The sequence below is a fragment of the Centruroides sculpturatus genome, unplaced genomic scaffold, assembly GCF_000671375.1.
Source record: "Centruroides sculpturatus isolate CEXI.00-Female unplaced genomic scaffold, Cexi_2.0 scaffold532, whole genome shotgun sequence".
Lineage (NCBI taxonomy): Eukaryota > Metazoa > Arthropoda > Arachnida > Scorpiones > Buthidae > Centruroides > Centruroides sculpturatus.
In genome coordinates, this window is record NW_019384733.1 from 367,440 (window position 1) to 386,520 (window position 19,081).

The window sequence follows — 19,081 nt, forward strand, 5'->3', positions numbered from 1 at the left end:
TTATTTATTAATTCAATAAAAACATTAAAAAGATTTAAGTAGCAGAAAGTTTTAATGAGATAATTTAAATATTAAATTAATTTATAAAATTAATAATTAAATTGTAAACGAAAATTTTATTAGTTACTTTACGGGTTTAAATGATTTAATTCATTTATATTTTGTTTTATCAAATTAATAAATATAACAAAATGAACAATAGTTAATGATTTGCTTTTTTTGTAATGAAATAACAGTAAAACCCACATACGTTAATTTATAAAATATACTTTAAATTTAACTTTTATAACGATAATTTGTATTCATTGGCTACCGGTTGTTTAATATTAATTACTGTTAATAAAATAAATAACATAAAAATACCTTCAGCCATTTTAATCGAACATAGCCGTACTAAATATTCAGTAGCGATTAACTATACTTCCTATTCTAGTAAATAATTATAAAAAATAATAATAAATTAATCTGATATATTAGTCAATAAAAGATTCTTTGTAAAATAGCCTTTGAGAATTAATAAATTCGAAGAGAATTGATTTTAAAATGTATAATCGACATATAAGTGTTACATTTCTTGAATTACATTTATTGTAATTATTTTTTAATTATATTTAAATTTAAAGTTTATAAAATTGATATTTTAAATAAAATAAAATAATTATTAACTTTATACTAAGTTACTTATACTTTTAATTGTTTTTATGCTTAAATTATCTTACACAAATTATGCTATTAAAATTATTATTATTATTTATCTCCCGTTAGATCTCGAGGCAATATGAAAATACCTAGAAATAGAAATTATGGATTTGAAGATTCTTCGAAATCGTTTAAGGTCTAAAATAAATATTCATAAATCATTCTCCGTGTTATAAATATGAAATTTTATTTGTAAAATGGCTTTTAAAATTTTAAAGATAATGTAACGTATTGACAAAAAAAAAATGACTAAACTTGATATTATATATAGATAATGATCCAAAAGAAATTTAAAATATATATTTTTAACGGAGATTTCGTGCTTTAAGAACTGATATAATATAAAGCACTACAAATACCACATTTGTATCTATTTTAATTTGATGATTTAAAGATAATAATTCTAAGAAGCCTGATATATCATAGGAAGAGTGATTCATGATGAATGAGAATTGAGATACGTTTGATAAATCACTTTTGTTTGCGATAGTTCAATCGCGTGATGTAATGTTTATAAAAGGTAACTTGCACATTTTGTGTTGAGCTACAGAACCTAAGCAATGATATATCATGAAGTCATGATGCTACAATAATAAAAATGATGTATTGATATCGATTTAAGTTGTTAGTTCGGATAATAAAAATATCAATCTGTCTATAAGAATAAATCTTATTAATCAAACACTAAGATTCTGAATTATTTTTATAAAATTAAAATAGACCTAGATATAATTCATCGAATATTTGTTATATCTATTTAAAAAAATGGAATATCACCAATAATATTCTATAATAGACTACTGAAATTCTTTATAAGAACATTCAACTATTAATAAAAATATCGAATATGTCACTAAATCCTGTGTGAATAAATCATTTTTTTTTTTGCTTATATATATATCAAATTTATAAGATAAATAAAGAATGAATAGAAAAGAGAATAAATCATTAATAATTGGTGAAACGTATTAGAAACACACGATATATACCAGTCCACAGTATATATACGTATTATACTCAGCAACGGATCACTCATAAGGGGTTTAACTCAAAAATTAAAAATATTTGATTATAAATACTTTTATTAACATGAGCGAGACGATTGTATTGTGGATGGTCCGATAAATCCTATTTGCTATCACAAAAGTTTTTAAAAACAATGTTTTGAAATCCGAACAGATAAATCAATTTTTCTTTGTGTGTCGTGTCAATAGGGACTTAAGAGATTGTAGCCTCCGTGGATCCGTCTTTGTATATACTTACTTTTTTAAAGATATATAGGCCTACTATTCTCTAAACAACGTCTATTCCTTATATATATTTACTTGTTTAAAGAAGACTATAAGCCTATAATTAGTTTTAAACAGATCATTTGCAGTTTCGTTGGTGTAAGTTGTTTGAATATTAGATCTATGCTTTCTAATGCATTTATAAAATTTTAAAAACTTCTATGTGAATTATCTTGTAAATAACGATTATTTAAATCATTATTTACAAGATAATATATAAATATTTGTAAGTTTATTTGTCGAGAAAAAAAACGAAGAGGAATTCTTTAATTATGATTAATTTACTGCACTTTTCTCTAAACAACGTCTTATCTACAGTACATTATAAGGATAATATAATAAGATATCGCATATAACATGTCTAGCACATTGAATTTCTATGTAAATCTATTTAAGCATGATCAAAGACTTAAAAAAAAAAACTATATTAACCTTACTGTTGACCTTCATATTGGGAAGAAGTCAACCGAACAGAAAACTAATTTATAAATATCCGGCCTGGTAGAGTGTTCCAACATGAACAATTCGGAAAGAAATAGATTAATGAAACAACAGTAAGTGGTATAATGAAACAGATGGAGGATGCAATAAACCAAGCTATTCAGTTTATTATATTATAAATTAATGTAATACTATATTGTTGTTAATCATAGACAATTCAATTAGTCATTTTATGATATATTCTATTCTCTCATACGTATAATGCAAGAAATCTTTTCTCTGAATTAAAGAAGATTACCATGTTTTTCACACATTAAATAGCCTAATACACCGTATTTTTCAGTTATGTTTATTTATTTACTTATTTACTTGGCTATTACAAAAATTTTACAATTAAAAAACATATGATTTGGCCACCAAAATTATTTATACAGGTATACCTCGCCTTACGTCGGTAATTGGTTCCAGGAAAACGACGTAAGTCGAATTTACCTGTCTCCGAATCTACTTATCACTAGGAAAGCATTTTAAATAATATATGGTTAATAAAAATCTATTTTAAGCTTACAAACAAATAAATTTTAGTTTTTAATATAGTACAAAAAAAATAATCTAAATTTACGAATGCGTGTACTGTAAATACAGTACATACTTGTATATATTTTAATATGATTTTATGTGCTTTAAACGTTTATCTAGTGATATTACGACTTCAATATTTGTGGCGGACAGACGTAAAGTCGAATAAAATGACTTAAACTTGATTTTTATTTTTCCATATACTTTTTTAACAAGCGACGTATAATCGGGAACGACGTAACTCGAAACGACGTAAGTCGAGGTATGCCTGTATTTATCTAAATTACCAGATATAGTTTATAACTATCTCTAAGAACCATTAGAACAATGAAATTTGAATATTTTTCGAAGGTTAATATCGAAATGTACAGTACAGTACATTTGATAACATATTTTAATAAAAGCTTACTTTATAATTTCAAATTTTTATTTCTTTATTTTATTAGCCCGGAAATCATTAAGTAATTTTGTATAATATTTCTAACATTTTATTTTTTAAATTTATTTTAATAAACTCAAGTAAAACATAAAAAATATTTATATAAAAATCTAACATTATTTGTATAAGAGTATAAAAAATATAGGCCTATATATGTTTTGTATAAAATGTACTGTACGGATAATCTGGATAAAATTCTATATAAAAAGAATAATAAATCTGTAAAATAAGAAAATTTACATAAAGATTTGTCGTTTTACTTCTTAAAATTAGTTACAAAAATAATAATGTAAACACTAGAAATTTGACAATTTAATTATATTACAGAATCGCAGGAGGATTTCCTTAAGATTTCTTTGTGGCTTTTTGTCATGGACACTTTGACAAATGATTAAGTTAATAGAAAATAAATAACAAAATGTATAAACAGATATAATACGAACTGTAATTAGAGAGGTTGCGGCTGAAGTTTTCGTGAACGTCGAACGTCGAGCGCCACCTACAAGATAGCGGCGCTCGACGTTTGACGTTCACGTTTGAGAGATGAAAACTTCGGCCGCAACCTCGTTATTATTAAAACTGTGGCATTTCGAACAAATTAAATGAAAATTAAAACTAATCATACGATTATATAATTTTTCATGATTAGAAATTCTTAATATAAGTTCTATGATATAAAATATTATTTAACTGTAGATTGCAACTTCTATAGTTATTCCACAGTTACGTATAGATTGCAAGCGTAATCGAAACAAAAAATAACTTATTTTCTTTTATTTTTAATACGAAAAAATATTGATTAAATGTTTGTCCTTCAAAAATAAAATACTGTAAGTTAAAACAAATTTAATTTTTAGCAATTCAAATTTATTTTTATCGTTATATACTTGTATAAAGTATAAGTTATATATACCAGTCCACAGTATATATACGTATTATACTCAGCAACGGATCACTCATAAGGGGTTTAACTCAAAAATTAAAAATATTTGATTATAAATACTTTTATTAACATGAGCGAGACGATTGTATTGTGGATGGTCCGATAAATCCTATTTGCTATCACAAAAGTTTTTAAAAACAATGTTTTGAAATCCGAACAGATAAATCAATTTTTCTTTGTGTGTCGTGTCAATAGGGACTTAAGAGATTGTAGCCTCCGTGGATCCGTCTTTGTATATACTTACTTTTTTAAAGATATATAGGCCTACTATTCTCTAAACAACGTCTATTCCTTATATATATTTACTTGTTTAAAGAAGACTATAAGCCTATAATTAGTTTTAAACAGATCATTTGCAGTTTCGTTGGTGTAAGTTGTTTGAATATTAGATCTATGCTTTCTAATGCATTTATAAAATTTTAAAAACTTCTATGTGAATTATCTTGTAAATAACGATTATTTAAATCATTATTTACAAGATAATATATAAATATTTGTAAGTTTATTTGTCGAGAAAAAAAACGAAGAGGAATTCTTTAATTATGATTAATTTACTGCACTTTTCTCTAAACAACGTCTTATCTACAGTACATTATAAGGATAATATAATAAGATATCGCATATAACATGTCTAGCACATTGAATTTCTATGTAAATCTATTTAAGCATGATCAAAGACTTAAAAAAAAAAACTATATTAACCTTACTGTTGACCTTCATATTGGGAAGAAGTCAACCGAACAGAAAACTAATTTATAAATATCCGGCCTGGTAGAGTGTTCCAACATGAACAATTCGGAAAGAAATAGATTAATGAAACAACAGTAAGTGGTATAATGAAACAGATGGAGGATGCAATNTTTTTTTTTCTTTATTCTTTACAAGAAGATTAATATTATACAAAAGCTGCAAAATAAAAACAAGTTATACTGTCTGTTTATAATTATCGAACACTTAAGACTTTAGAAAAACATTATGATTTATTTTTTTAAAAAATCGAATATTATACAAATGTATACGGTGAATAAGTCATAAGACAAATTATACAACGTATAATAACATGTTTTAGAAAGTAGCTAAATGTTTATTTTACACATTAAAGAAAAAGTAGAAATAACAACTTTGTCCATGCAGTTATATTACACGATGATGATGATTGTTCTTCTTGTTCTTCTTTCTCTGAGTTTATTATATTATGTTTTTATTAACCCTTTTGCCGCTGTAAGCACAGGCTGCATTTTCTGTTATATTGATACATTATCTTGAACTTTAATTACGGAATATTGTATGAAAATTTACTAGATTTAGTACATTTTAAAAATATGAAAATAAAACATTTTTACACAACTGTACAGTTAACCTACAGCACGTGGTACATTTTGTTTTAATTAAAAATAAATCATGCATATTACTGTATATATTTACGTAATAAGTAGTCAAAGCTATTGTTTTAATGTAATTAAATTATTTAAATCATTATCTTTATTTATTTACACAGATCATTAAAAATTAATAATGAATATTTCAATATTTGAAATTCTTATATCGTACTATGTCCACCAATTTTGCCCTTAAAATCTACCGCTCTAGGCCCGGGCCTACTGTGCCTATTTAGAAATCCGTCCCAGGCCCTATCTATTCTTAAATAGATATATTGTTCTTATAATAGTTTAACAAAGGGAAAAATACACAATTCTAATAATTTACCTAATTGAATTTTAATTTGATTTTAATGTACTGTACTCTATATCAGAATTTTCTGGCATAATTATATTTTGTTTTTCAATCAGTAAATGATATTTTAGAAGATGTTTTGAAGGCATTCTTCAATTTAATATTATTAAATTGATTGAGATAGTTATTTTGAATATTTCAATATTTTTACATTAACCTCTTCGGTCATCGATCGATAACAATTTGATATTAAATATATAAGTATAAATTGCATAAACTGAAACTATATAAAATAAATAAACTTATATTTTATTGTAATTCATCAAAAATTACTTATATAAAACTTTTTTAATCTTTAGAAAATCAACTTATTTAAAAATTTGGTAATTATTAAATGCCTTCGATGTCTAATTTCTGAAATTATTTTCAGATTTACTAATTTAACTTAAATTACATATTAATTGTTTGATTCGTCCGTAAAACCATTGTTTGAAAATAAGATTTGAAAGAAAATGACTGAAAAATACAATTTTTCTATTCATTTGATTGGTTTCTCTTTATTCTTTTTATTTGTTTTATGTTTATCAGAATATCTGATTATACTAATATTTTTTCTGATTTTTATCTTTGTTTCTCATACAATTCTATAGAATTTGAGATTATCGGTCACAACTTTAATTTACAATAGACAATTAGACATCCTCTTGTTCATTTTGATCTCTCACAGTGATCAGAAAGTCTTCTCTTTTTGTTTACGTCAGCCACAAGATTGATTTATTAGTTCCTTTTATATTTTCATTTCTGTAATATTAATGATATCATTAGCAATATTTATAGGAAATTTGAAAAATATTAAACTATTAGATCATATTTTTCTACTGAACTATAATATTCGTTAATGGTAATATTATAAAATATATTAATATTATCAAAATGTAAAGAATGGATAGATAATTAATAGAAAAGAATGCAAAGATATAAAAAAAATGTCTAGTCATTTTGACATTATTTTAAGAGACTAATTTCTTGTTTTAAATATGGAAATGACCCAGCTTCCGATAAATAGTGCCATTTTATGATTATCATATAAATTAGCTTAAAATAATTAGTTTTAGTCATTCTAAAAATTTACTTAGCACTTAGAGATAATGTTAAACACAAAATTTATGTGTGCAAATAATTTTCATCCATAATGCATTTAGTATTATAATTCTTATTTATTTATTTATTTTTTACTGTGAAGAAAAATGAAAATGTCTGATTTATTGCCTTAATAAAAAAAAAAATAAAAGTTATCGAAACAGAATATTTAATAAAAAGAAAAATTCTGTAAAATTTGATTAAAAATAATAATAATTTAGTAGTTAATAAGGAAAAGAAGCGCGCAGTATTTAATTATTGGGAAAACCTGAAAGATAATTTGCTTAATACATTGACCAAACATGTTTTATCTTATTAAAAGATTAAATCGATTTTTTTTTTTTATAATTCTGAAAATCTTGCTATTTATTATGTGATATATTACTAAATTAAACAGAAGAAAAAGCCTTTGCCAAATTATAATATACAGAATTTTTATTTAAAAAAGAAAATCATAAATTTCTTTTGGGATTGATATTCAACCATAAAAATTCATCATAAAAAAAAATATGAAAATAATTAATTAATTTAATTAGTTATAGCATTTAATATTTTCATTTTAATTAATTAATTATTTATTTATTTTTAATCTGTATCTAATTCTAGTAGAATTAAGTGTTCTTATCAAGAAACAAAAATGATATATAATACCATAACCATGAATAGTAATATAAAGTTAATAAGAATTGATAGGTTGTAAGTTAATTAAAATTATTTTCAAATATTAAATAATCAAATTAGTTTATATTATAGTCGAAACAATTAAGATGCCTGTTATTATGAATCGAAATTAAGTAATTGTTAAATTTAACCTTATGCTCTAGAATAATTTCGATCTTGTCTGTTTTTATCCGTAATGTGTTCGTTTATATTTCTTAAATGAGTCTTTCCGTTTCAGAATGTTCACGATTATGCATGTAAGTCACCTAATTAATTACAAATTAATATATTGTTTTATTTAATAAGATATTTTTAACATTTATTTTTATGGTTTTAACAATTAATAACATCTTGAAGACTTTATTGTGCCAAAATATCTTAAATATGACGGAATTTGCATTAAGATTTTATTTGCCAAAATCACAATTCACAATTATGCCAAAATCTCTATACATTTATTGAATAGAGAAGAGTATATCTTGTAATATGTCTGCTTTTTTGTCTCCAAAATAAGAAAATACGAAAGGATATCAAATAATCGTTTTCAGGTTATTAATTAACGTTTCACTTTCTATTACTTCTATGTATAGTACTATTTTTAGCGTTTAAATTCGCTGATCTATTGTCAAATTAATATTAAACTCAAATATATTTTTATATTTTCAATTTTTCGAATCATATTTCTACAGTTATTATTATATTATACTATTGTACTAATGTTTTTCTTAATATAATTGGAGTTTCGATAATCATTAATCAAGTGAATTTTTATTGAATTATCCTCTTACATGCTACATCTAATTTCTAAATTGCTTTATTCACTATGAAAATTCTCATTATTATGATGCATTGTTTTATTCCATAATGAAGATTAACAAATTAAATCATTTTTACATTAAGACGTATGCATTATGTTGAAACTTATTTTAATATCCATCCTGTAATATCTGTATTATCACTGTGAATCGTTTAATTTAAATATTTTTATTTCAATAATAAGAAATGTTACAGTTGAAATATTAATATGAATAATAATTTTCAATATACACTATTTTACTGTAAGAAAGGAGATAATTTTGCATAATCTTCTGTAATTTTGAGGATGATATTAGATTATTAAACATTTGTTAATAAACATATTAGAATAGTCGTAGGAAAAAATAAACAATTTTTATTATTACTTTAAATTTTCTCGTCGTTATATTAATTTAATTACAATAGATAGGATTTTTTATGGCTTTCATCTCCTGTTAGACTCTATCGCTGGTCTTAATTTTGTCCAATAATGGCAATCCGCCTGGCAGTAGAAGTTAATTAACATGAATAAGAGAACAAATCAAAGCTAAACTCTGGTTATTTGCGAATAATATCAATGGTAGGTAGGAGTCGAATTCAAGTATCTCATTGTAAGCTACAGGCTTACATACAATATTAACAGAAAAATTCACATTACATTTATTTTCTTAGTTAATTTATGAATTTCCCTCTTGAAAATATTTTTATTTATTTACGCTATATTAATTCTTATGAGTTATAATTAATATTTTACTTGTTAAATACTCAATATTTCTACTATTATTGGGCTTAAATAAATTCTATCGCATTATACTTTCTTCTAGAAAAATTCCTAATCGATCTACTATTAATTTGCATTGTTTGATTCATAAATAAATATTTAAGTATTTGAGGATAGCAAAAATAGGTTTACTGTATTATTAAAAGAGATTTTTAAATATAACATACAATTTCATAAGTATATTTTCATTTCTTACTCATGTCTACAGATAGACAGTTGATAGACGGTATACGAATTTTCTCATTATTTATTTATACACTTATTTATTTAATATAAATTAAAAATAAAAATNTCTTCAAATAATAATAAATAGTTTGAGATGATATTTTAGATGTGGTTCAATTAATGAAACCACCAAAAATAACCATAAGAATAACCTTTAACAATAATCAACTTCAAAATCAGATCTTTTCTGCTTTTATTCGGAAGAAAATGCAAAATCAGCTTGAAGATTGGAGAGATACTCAAATATCTCCAGATCTCACTAAAAACTCAAGAATTAGATGCAAAAATTTACTTTCAATGTTACATGAAATACGAAAACAAAATTAATGAGCCAAATTACATAATGACATCTTAATAACAGGAGATGACAAAATTACATATAATATTAATATGAAAAGTCTGGTATATGTAGATACCTTTTTACCTTATTCCAACTTGATAAACTTGGGAAGCTGATATATTACAAATCAAAGGCATATACAAAGATCACTTAATTTCGAGAGTAACCACTCCTTTGCTATAGTAAATTGGAATTGCCAAGAACTTAAATACAAAACTACATTTGTCAATTCTCTGCATATTAAATATAATTCAGTTATTATTGCCATGACAGAAACTTACATCAGATAAGTTTTATACTACAAATTTCACGAGATAAATTACATAATGACATCTTAATAACAGGAACTGACAAAATTACTTATAATATTAATATGAAAAGCCTGTTATATGTAGATACCTTTTTACCTTATTTCAACTTGATAAACTTGAGAAGCTGATATATTACAAATCAAAGGCATATACAAAGATCACTTAATTTCGAGAGTAACCATTCCTTTTCTATAGTAAATTGGAATTGCCAAGGACTTAAATACAAAACTACATTTGTTAATTCTCTGCATATTAAATATAATCCGGTTATTATTGCCATGACGGAAACTTGGATAACATCAGATAAGTTTTATACTACAAATTTCCCTAATAAATTTATAATAGAATCCGCACTATCAAGTAAATCAGTAGATCCCGGACGACCGAGTGGTGGTATATGTTTATTGATTGAAAGGGAGTATTGTAAAATAATCCAAGTTAAAAAATCTAGGAATTATATACTACTTCTCATCGCAATAACTAGAAATAAATTATTAAATAAGAATAATAAAACACTGATGATAATGTTAACTTATGTGCCACCCGGTGATCTAAATACTCTTAATGAAATTTTCAAAGTTATTGATATATGGCACTATATAACTCCGTACATTATAATATTGGGTGATCTCAATTCCAGAATTGGTGAAGTAATGGACTCCAAATATAAGGGACCTAATCATTTAATTTATAATAGTCGGAAATCTAAGGATAAACAGGTTAATAATTTGGGAAAAAAATTATTAGACCTCGTAACTGAAAACAAACTTTTTATACTGAATGGTCGTATAAACCTGACTTTCCTGCGGAATATACATGCCTAACCCACTCTGGGAAATCAATAATTGATCTTACAATATGTTCCGAACTACTTCTGGACTGTTGCATGGAATTTATGACAACGTTAATGGATGCATCGGATCACTTTCCCATAATAACCAAATTTCGGCTATCTTCAGCAAAGGGAACCAACAACCAATGCAACAATAGTCCAAAAATAAAATATAAAATTTTAAAATATCGGAGAGAGATTGATAATCGTTTTATTGCCATTCCAGAAATAACGAGTACTAATAATGAAAAAAAAAAATACAATCTAATAACAACCATATTAAATGACTACATATGTGTAAATAAAAATAAAAGAAATATTCAAAGTAAAGCTAAAGAAGGATGGTTTGACTCTGACTATTATAGAATGAGGATGATAAAACAAGCAGTTTTTAAAAAATTCAGACAAAATTCAACTGTATTTAAGTTTAATAGTAATAAAAAAGCTAAACGAACCTATAATAATCTCCTTAAAACTAAAAAGTCAAATTATCTTCGCAAAATTGAACTAAACTTAATTTAAAATAATAATGATGCAAAGTGTTCTGGAATACAATAGGAAGATTTCGGCCTAAATCAAATTTAAAGGAAAGTTCTGTCACAATAGATTTTAATACCTGAAAGCAGTTTTATAATAGATTTCCACAAATCCATACGGAAGTACCGTTAAATACAAGTATAGAAGTCTACAATGATATTCTAGATTCTGAATTTACTATTACCGAATTGGATGATGTCATTAAAAAATCAACAAGTAAAATAACTCCAGGAAATGACAATATTCCTACCGATTTCTTAAAAATATTATCGAACAATTCTAGATTAAAAATATTAAATTTATTTAATAGTATGTACAAATCTGATTTCTACCCCGATTCCTGGAACTCAGCCATTCTTACGATGATCTATAAAAAAAAGGCAATCATTCCTCTCCTAGCAACTATAGACCAATAGCATTGCTATCTGTTATAAGAAAATGTTTTACTTCACTTCTTGCAAACAAATTTAAGCTATGGACTAAAACTATGGGAATAGAAGCCGAATTCCAATACGCATTCACTGTAAATAAAGGAACCGAATTTGCAATCTTCACCTTATTAATGATAATTCAACTATATCTTTAAAAAAACACAGGAGAATATACGCTTCCTTCATTGATATTCAAAAAGTATTTGATTCAATATACGTTCCCCTGTTGGTTCACAATCTTAAATCCTGTGGCGCAAGTACCCGATTTACTTCAGCAATCTCAAAACTATACTCAAACTATAACATCAAGATAAAACAAGGCAATAATATCTCTCAAACTTTATCTTTATCCCGTGGAATTCTTCAAGGTGATCCAATTTTTACCTTATAGGTATTGATCGCCTCTTTACCGAATCAACTGATGGAATTATAATAGAAAATACAGTCTTTCATTATATTCTTTTTGCTGATGATCTTGTGCTTCTGGCCCCAACAAAGATTTCATTACAAAGGAAATTAATCAACTCAATAAATTTCTTCAATCACTATATTTAACAATAAATCCGACCAAAACGAAAGTTATAATATTCCGCAATAATTGTAAAATACCCGAAAATAACACTAAATTATATCATGAAAATACTCTTTTACAAACTGTAAATGAAATAGACTATTTGGGAGTCAGATTTGATTGGAATTTATCCTTTAAAAAGCATTTTAACAAAATAAAAATCAAAGCAAAGCAAGCCATAGATAATCTACTATTTGTATCTTCCAAGTTGAAAACTATCAATTTGAAAATTCGCATAAAATTATTTAACTCAACAATCGTTCCTATAATATATTATGCAAGCCCAATATGGAATTTAGACTATATATATAAATAGGAATTTATATTGTCTATTATGTACGCAAATTATTCCAACTAGAAAGAACTATTCCATGCTATGCTCTGCGGCACGAAGTAAATCGGATTTGGTTCTTCCCTTTCGTATTGAAACGCATAATAAAATTTTATTATAGAATTAAATTTTAAAAAGATAATACTATAATATATCTACATCNTATGTACGCAAATTATTCCAACTAGAAAGAACTATTCCATGCTATGCTCTGCGGCACGAAGTAAATCGGATTTGGTTCTTCCCTTTCGTATTGAAACGCATAATAAAATTTTATTACAGAATTAAATTTAAAAACGATAATACTATAATATATCTACATCAACAAAATATTAATCAAAGTAAAAATCGGAAATTTAAACAACTATGGCAGTACAAGCTAAATCAACTTCTAAATACTTTTGGTGTATCGGAGTTATTATTTAAAGATAATATTAATAATTGAAAATTCACTTCTAATGGACTCTGCAATTTCGCAAGCAATAAACAAAGATCAAAATTCATTATATCAAAGTAGTTATCATCCTTGGTACATCGATTTATTGGAAATTCCGCCCTTACAATCTTATAATTCAACTCCGTTTAAATAAATATTCTCTTTTTATAATGATATTTATATTGACTTAACAAGATCCTATTGCCCTTTATGTAATTCTAAGAATTTTCATTATATCAAGAACATAGTTGTCAAGAACTTTCTAGACTGCGTGACTATTATAAAATATCTCAAATATGTAATTCTAATTTACCACTGGACTTCAAACTAAGTTAAAATAATCTCAGCAAAACGAACTTATACAAAATTTATAATTATTTTGTTAAAATTTCTAAAAAATACTATTCGACGAATCAAAACTAATGTTCGTTTTAGTATTCGTTGCCTTGTTAGCATAGTTGGATCATTATGTACTGTACGTAATCGCAAATTGATGTCTATAGTAATTATGACTTATTTTTGTACCTTTATAACCTAAATTTGTTAAATCGTAAACGTTTTTTAATCATTTGTACTATTCTTCCGTAACAGAGAAATTGTTCTCTATTTATTAATACCAATTTGTATTGTATTATATTGTAATATTAATAAATAAATGATGATGACTGTGTAAAATTTATAATTAAAAATTAATATAATTTTATTTAATTCTAATTAATTCGAAGAAAATGTATTTTAGTTTTTTTTTATTTCGAACATAACAAAATTCAACGATACGTGACACGTTTCTTGATAAATCAACATACAAAGCAAATTTCATCTAAATTCCTATAATTATCTTAGACATTTTACCTCCGTTAATCAGCTTTTTGACACTTATTAAGTGAGTACAGTCTATAAGAAAGAGGGGTAGATATATAGACTGACTGTAAAAAAGTGAAATTAGAACATTAAAATTATATCTATATATATTAAATTAACAAATTAATGTTAATACGGTATTTGTCTTTTAATTTTTTAAATATTCTGTGCGGCTTATAAATGTAATATTTAATTAGGTTAATCGATGTTTGTTTAGAAAAACTGGGATTACCCTCTTCATCCGGTGATTAGTTACATTTAATTTAAATTTAACAAATCACGAGGTTACAAAACCGAAAAAACTTCTTCCAATTCAACACAAAAATACACCCTTTTTAACAATGTCAATGTCTATTATATATCCAATATTTATTTTCGTTTAAATATAAAATATAAAGAGTATAATAGATAATATAAACACGTCTAATCCACTAAAGATTATAAAATTCTTCTCCAAAAAATATTTTTAGCATTAAATTCAATTAGATTGTAATTTATGAAGGAATATTATTAGAGTTGCCATTTTTATATATGAAAAAAATAGTGGGCCATATAATTTTATAATTTAATTATATTTAAAATATTAGATAATTTCGGTTCTGCAAAACCGCGCCATAACTTTTTAGAATAATTATTAAAATTGTAATTAATTAAATCGGAAAGATGCCCCGAATGGGAAGAAGCCATAAAATTATTATCAAAGGTTAAAATTTGCAAACTCATTAAATCAACTAATATTGATGAGCAAAAAAGAATGATTGATTTCCTTTATAAATTTCGATCCGCCTACTTTTGACGGTGCTCAGAGACACTAAAATATAAAAAAGCATCCCATTTATTGCAGCTGAACTAACTGCTATCGTGTTAATTTACGTAGTTTGGGTGATAATCTATCGCTTTTTCTACAGAAAATAATATCTTAGTACTCATTAATCAGTAATAACTAGGTAGGGTCTACTCGGATAGCACAGGTGTTCGATCCTCTCTGGTTCAGTTTTATCCTGGAATGAGACGTTTAAATTATCAACATCGTTTATCAAACTTAGTTATTTAGATACTCTTCGACACATTTCGTCCGAATGTTTGAATAAACATCGCCGAATTTATATACACTCCAAGATTTATTTATTTACTAACGACAATATCGCCGAGATTATCTTTATTTGAATAATTTTTCCATAAATTTAACATTAAGTGTTGAGATTACCTATATGACATTAATATAAATTTTACTTTGAGAGACAAATTTAATTTTATTAATTATTAATTTATTATTCCTTCTAGGTCTACAGGTAATATTTACTTCCATTTTTTTTTCTTTTTATAAATAGACGTAAAGTCTTTTAATTTAAAAAAAAGAAAACTATTCTTTTCTATCTACTCTTCTATATTTTACAAATTTATAGCTTAGTAATGGATTTTGAAAATTTCCCAATTAAAAATTATGTTACAAATTGAATATTTTGATTTACAACTTTCTATTTTACACAATTCATTTCGTTATCTTGACTTTTTCTCTTCCTTAAAATAAATCATTTTATTAAATATATCTTTAACTATCAACAAAGAAAAAAGGTTGGTTTAAATCACAGTTTGTAAATGTGCACATATTTCCTCATTGAAATTAAATTCGACTTTCTTACTTTATACAAGTTATTATTTAAAAAAAATCACGGATAAAATCCATAGGTTTACTTGATAAAAATAATATTTCCAAGAAGCTTGACCTCGCTTATATGAAAATTAGTTAAATTTCGTGTTTAAAAGTCGCTATTAAAGATGATTATCAAAAAAAAATAAATAAATAAATAAAAAATAAGTAGAGCCGTGACATTTTTTGACTTTCCTGTCGTAACTTCACACGAAAAACTCTGCACACTTTTTTCGTGTAATTTTTAAATACTTTCAAACTTTTGGAAGATTTTTTTTTTTTTTAATATTTTAAAAGCGAAAGATGACATTTTCATCAAAAATTCGGATAATAAAACTGCCATTTTATTGTCATTTCAATTTAAATTTATGAAATTTTTATTTAAAAAAAGACCATCGCGATAAAATGGAATGGCATTTCTCTACTTTAAAACTTTTAACAGAAGAATTTAAATGCTAAATATCAAACTTATTCAATTAATATTTATTCATTTTTTATAATAAAAAAATATACTTAAAATAATTGTAAAATATAAATTTTCCTTTCTACTTTGCAATTATGTGGCGACTTTAAATATTTAAAAAAAAAGTTAAAAATAATTAATTTATATTTTTATCTCATCTGTTTAGTTTTATTTTCATTGGACAAAAAATAAGATATTTTTCTCAAGTATTTCATTTCAAGATATAACATTGAAAAGATAACTTAAATCAATTGCTAAGCATTATCATCATCGTCTATCTTCCTGTCCGGGACTTACGCAGTTAACAATATTTTTCAACTATTTTCTGTCGTCTCATTTTTTCCTGTCTCTCCGTTTTCTTTTTCTTTTAAATCCATTTTGTATTTTTTCATTAATTTAAAAAAATATATATTCCACATATTTATAACTTTATTCAGTGGTTGTACTTTTTAATAATGATTTATTAAACTATAATATATTTGAAATATTTAATTATTTCAAATGAAAATTAATTCGCCTTTAAAATTTATTAAATAAAATGTTTTATTATAAGTTATAGTGTATAAAATAGATAGCCAATAACATGATAATATAAGTGATGTTTCTTCAGGAATTATATTTAAAATTAGTTTTAAAAAATTTTAATTTTTTTTTAAATAAATAAAGTTAATAATTCTATAAAGTTATATTTACTTTTTTTTTAAATAAATCAACGAGATTGTGGAAATAAGTATATTATTAACTTTTTTTTATTTCCTTTTCTTTAACTGGTTTTAAATAAATNCTTCAGATGGCGCAGGCTGTCTAGGAAGTAAATATTTACGATGGTAATAAAATTTTATAATGTTGCATAATTATTTATTAACGTGAATAAGAAATATTATTTTACAATATGACTTAATAAGTAATTTTTCAGCTTTAAGTAAATTGCCTTTTATATCTTATTTATAATTATTATAATAGACATTATGATTGAAAATCGAATTTTTATTTTTTTTTAGAAAAAAGTAGGTTTTAATGGCATTCAATTTCAGTCAATAAACGTAAAATAAAATTGATTTAGTGGAAAGAGTGGGCCAAACTCAACGAAACCACGCTTTGAATTAGCGAATGGAAGGCTCATTAGCAGAGGAGATACTCAGTCACGAAGCACCTATGGGGGATGTTTTCACCTAGTTCTGCACGTGACATGGACCATGGCAAGTGTAGACATTGCTGCCAGCGTAATGATCGGTTAGGTTCGTCATAAACTGGCAGGGATGTTTGTCTGAACAGTCGGTTCTGTGTCGACGTCAAGCCTGTTGCCACACATGTAATCATTTTAAATTACCTCGGAAAAGCTATCCTGCGAGACACTCGGATATTTCTCACTTTCAATGACGGGTTACGTGTCCACATTCGCTCGTAATGACTAAGAAATTGTCGGAATTTCACAGGCATCCTCCGAATGACAAAGCAATGAAGGGTTCTGATACCACCGACCCAACAAACATTTTGTGGTTGTTTCTGCTATCTAATTTGTGCTTCTTTTGCCGGCTCGTAAAATATGGATAAGAAATCCGACTTTAAATATTAAATTTATGAAAATAAACATTCAAAAATATAAGAGCGCATTTCCTAGTGAAACGGCTATTTTTGAATGCTATAAAAAAATTTTATAGTAGTCGCCTAATATAACTTTCCCTCCTAATATTTGAAAATTGTTAAATACATTTTCGTGTTGATTCGATTCTAATCTTGTAGAAATAATTGACTCCAGTATTAAATATCCCACAGGAATTATATAAAAGGACCTATCAGCGGTATATGCTGGAGCGACTATTTTTTCTGTAACGCGAAACCACTCCTAATGATATCGTGTTTGGTGGGTGTTTTCGATAAATTGAACTCCCGCTGAATGTTATTTAATTCAAACAGTTTAAGAACGGTCAGATAAAAATTAAAAGATATTTAGTCATTCGTGTATTATAATTTTGACAATTTAGAAGAATAATCGTGGTATAACCAAAAGAATTCAAGGTTAACAACACCTCTATAAATTAGACTAGGCTTTATGTCTTGCTGAAAACTAAAATATTGTTCTATACTCTGTCTTACACGTCCGTGTGTGGATATTAATGTAAGGCGTTGCAAAGACAAAATGCCCAACTTTCACTTCCAGCCTACACGTCGAATACTCCCCAAAGATCTGACAAAGAGGCAATCTACAAGCAGAAAGCGACTTACAGACTAATGAATAAGCAACAAGGTTCAGTTCATGAAATGAGAAATGTGACATGCACACCGTGCACACCATGACAATGGCACCTGTAATAACTGCAAGAGGCGATAAATCACTTGTGCCACGACGCAGTACCTCAACACCGCGCAACATTATCGATTTACTCGAGTTCGATCAAAATTACATTCGTTCTGAAATCACTCCTTGTTAATTTTAATTAATGATTTCTTCAATTTTTTTACATCTACACTGAAGAAATGATTCAAAAACGTGTAGGCATAATTGAAATACGTTATATTTCGACTTAATCTAACCATTCTTCCATCTTAATTAAAATTAAATAATTAAAAACGTGATTTAAATTAATAACGACGTTAAAAATTAAAACATTGTGTCTTGTTTTCACGAAAATCGGAGACGTGATCAGGTGT

At 25.5% G+C, this 19,081-nt stretch overlaps 1 long non-coding RNA gene across 1 annotated transcript; it reads left to right on the forward strand.

The window, feature by feature from the left end:
- The first annotated feature begins 7,982 nt into the window (after positions 1-7,982).
- Positions 7,983-18,449, forward strand: LOC111628233. The gene is made up of 3 exons (XR_002757141.1): positions 7,983-8,121; positions 17,220-17,351; positions 17,431-18,449. It is a non-coding gene; the product is annotated as an uncharacterized LOC111628233 (long non-coding RNA).
- Positions 18,450-19,081: the final 632 nt, after the last annotated feature.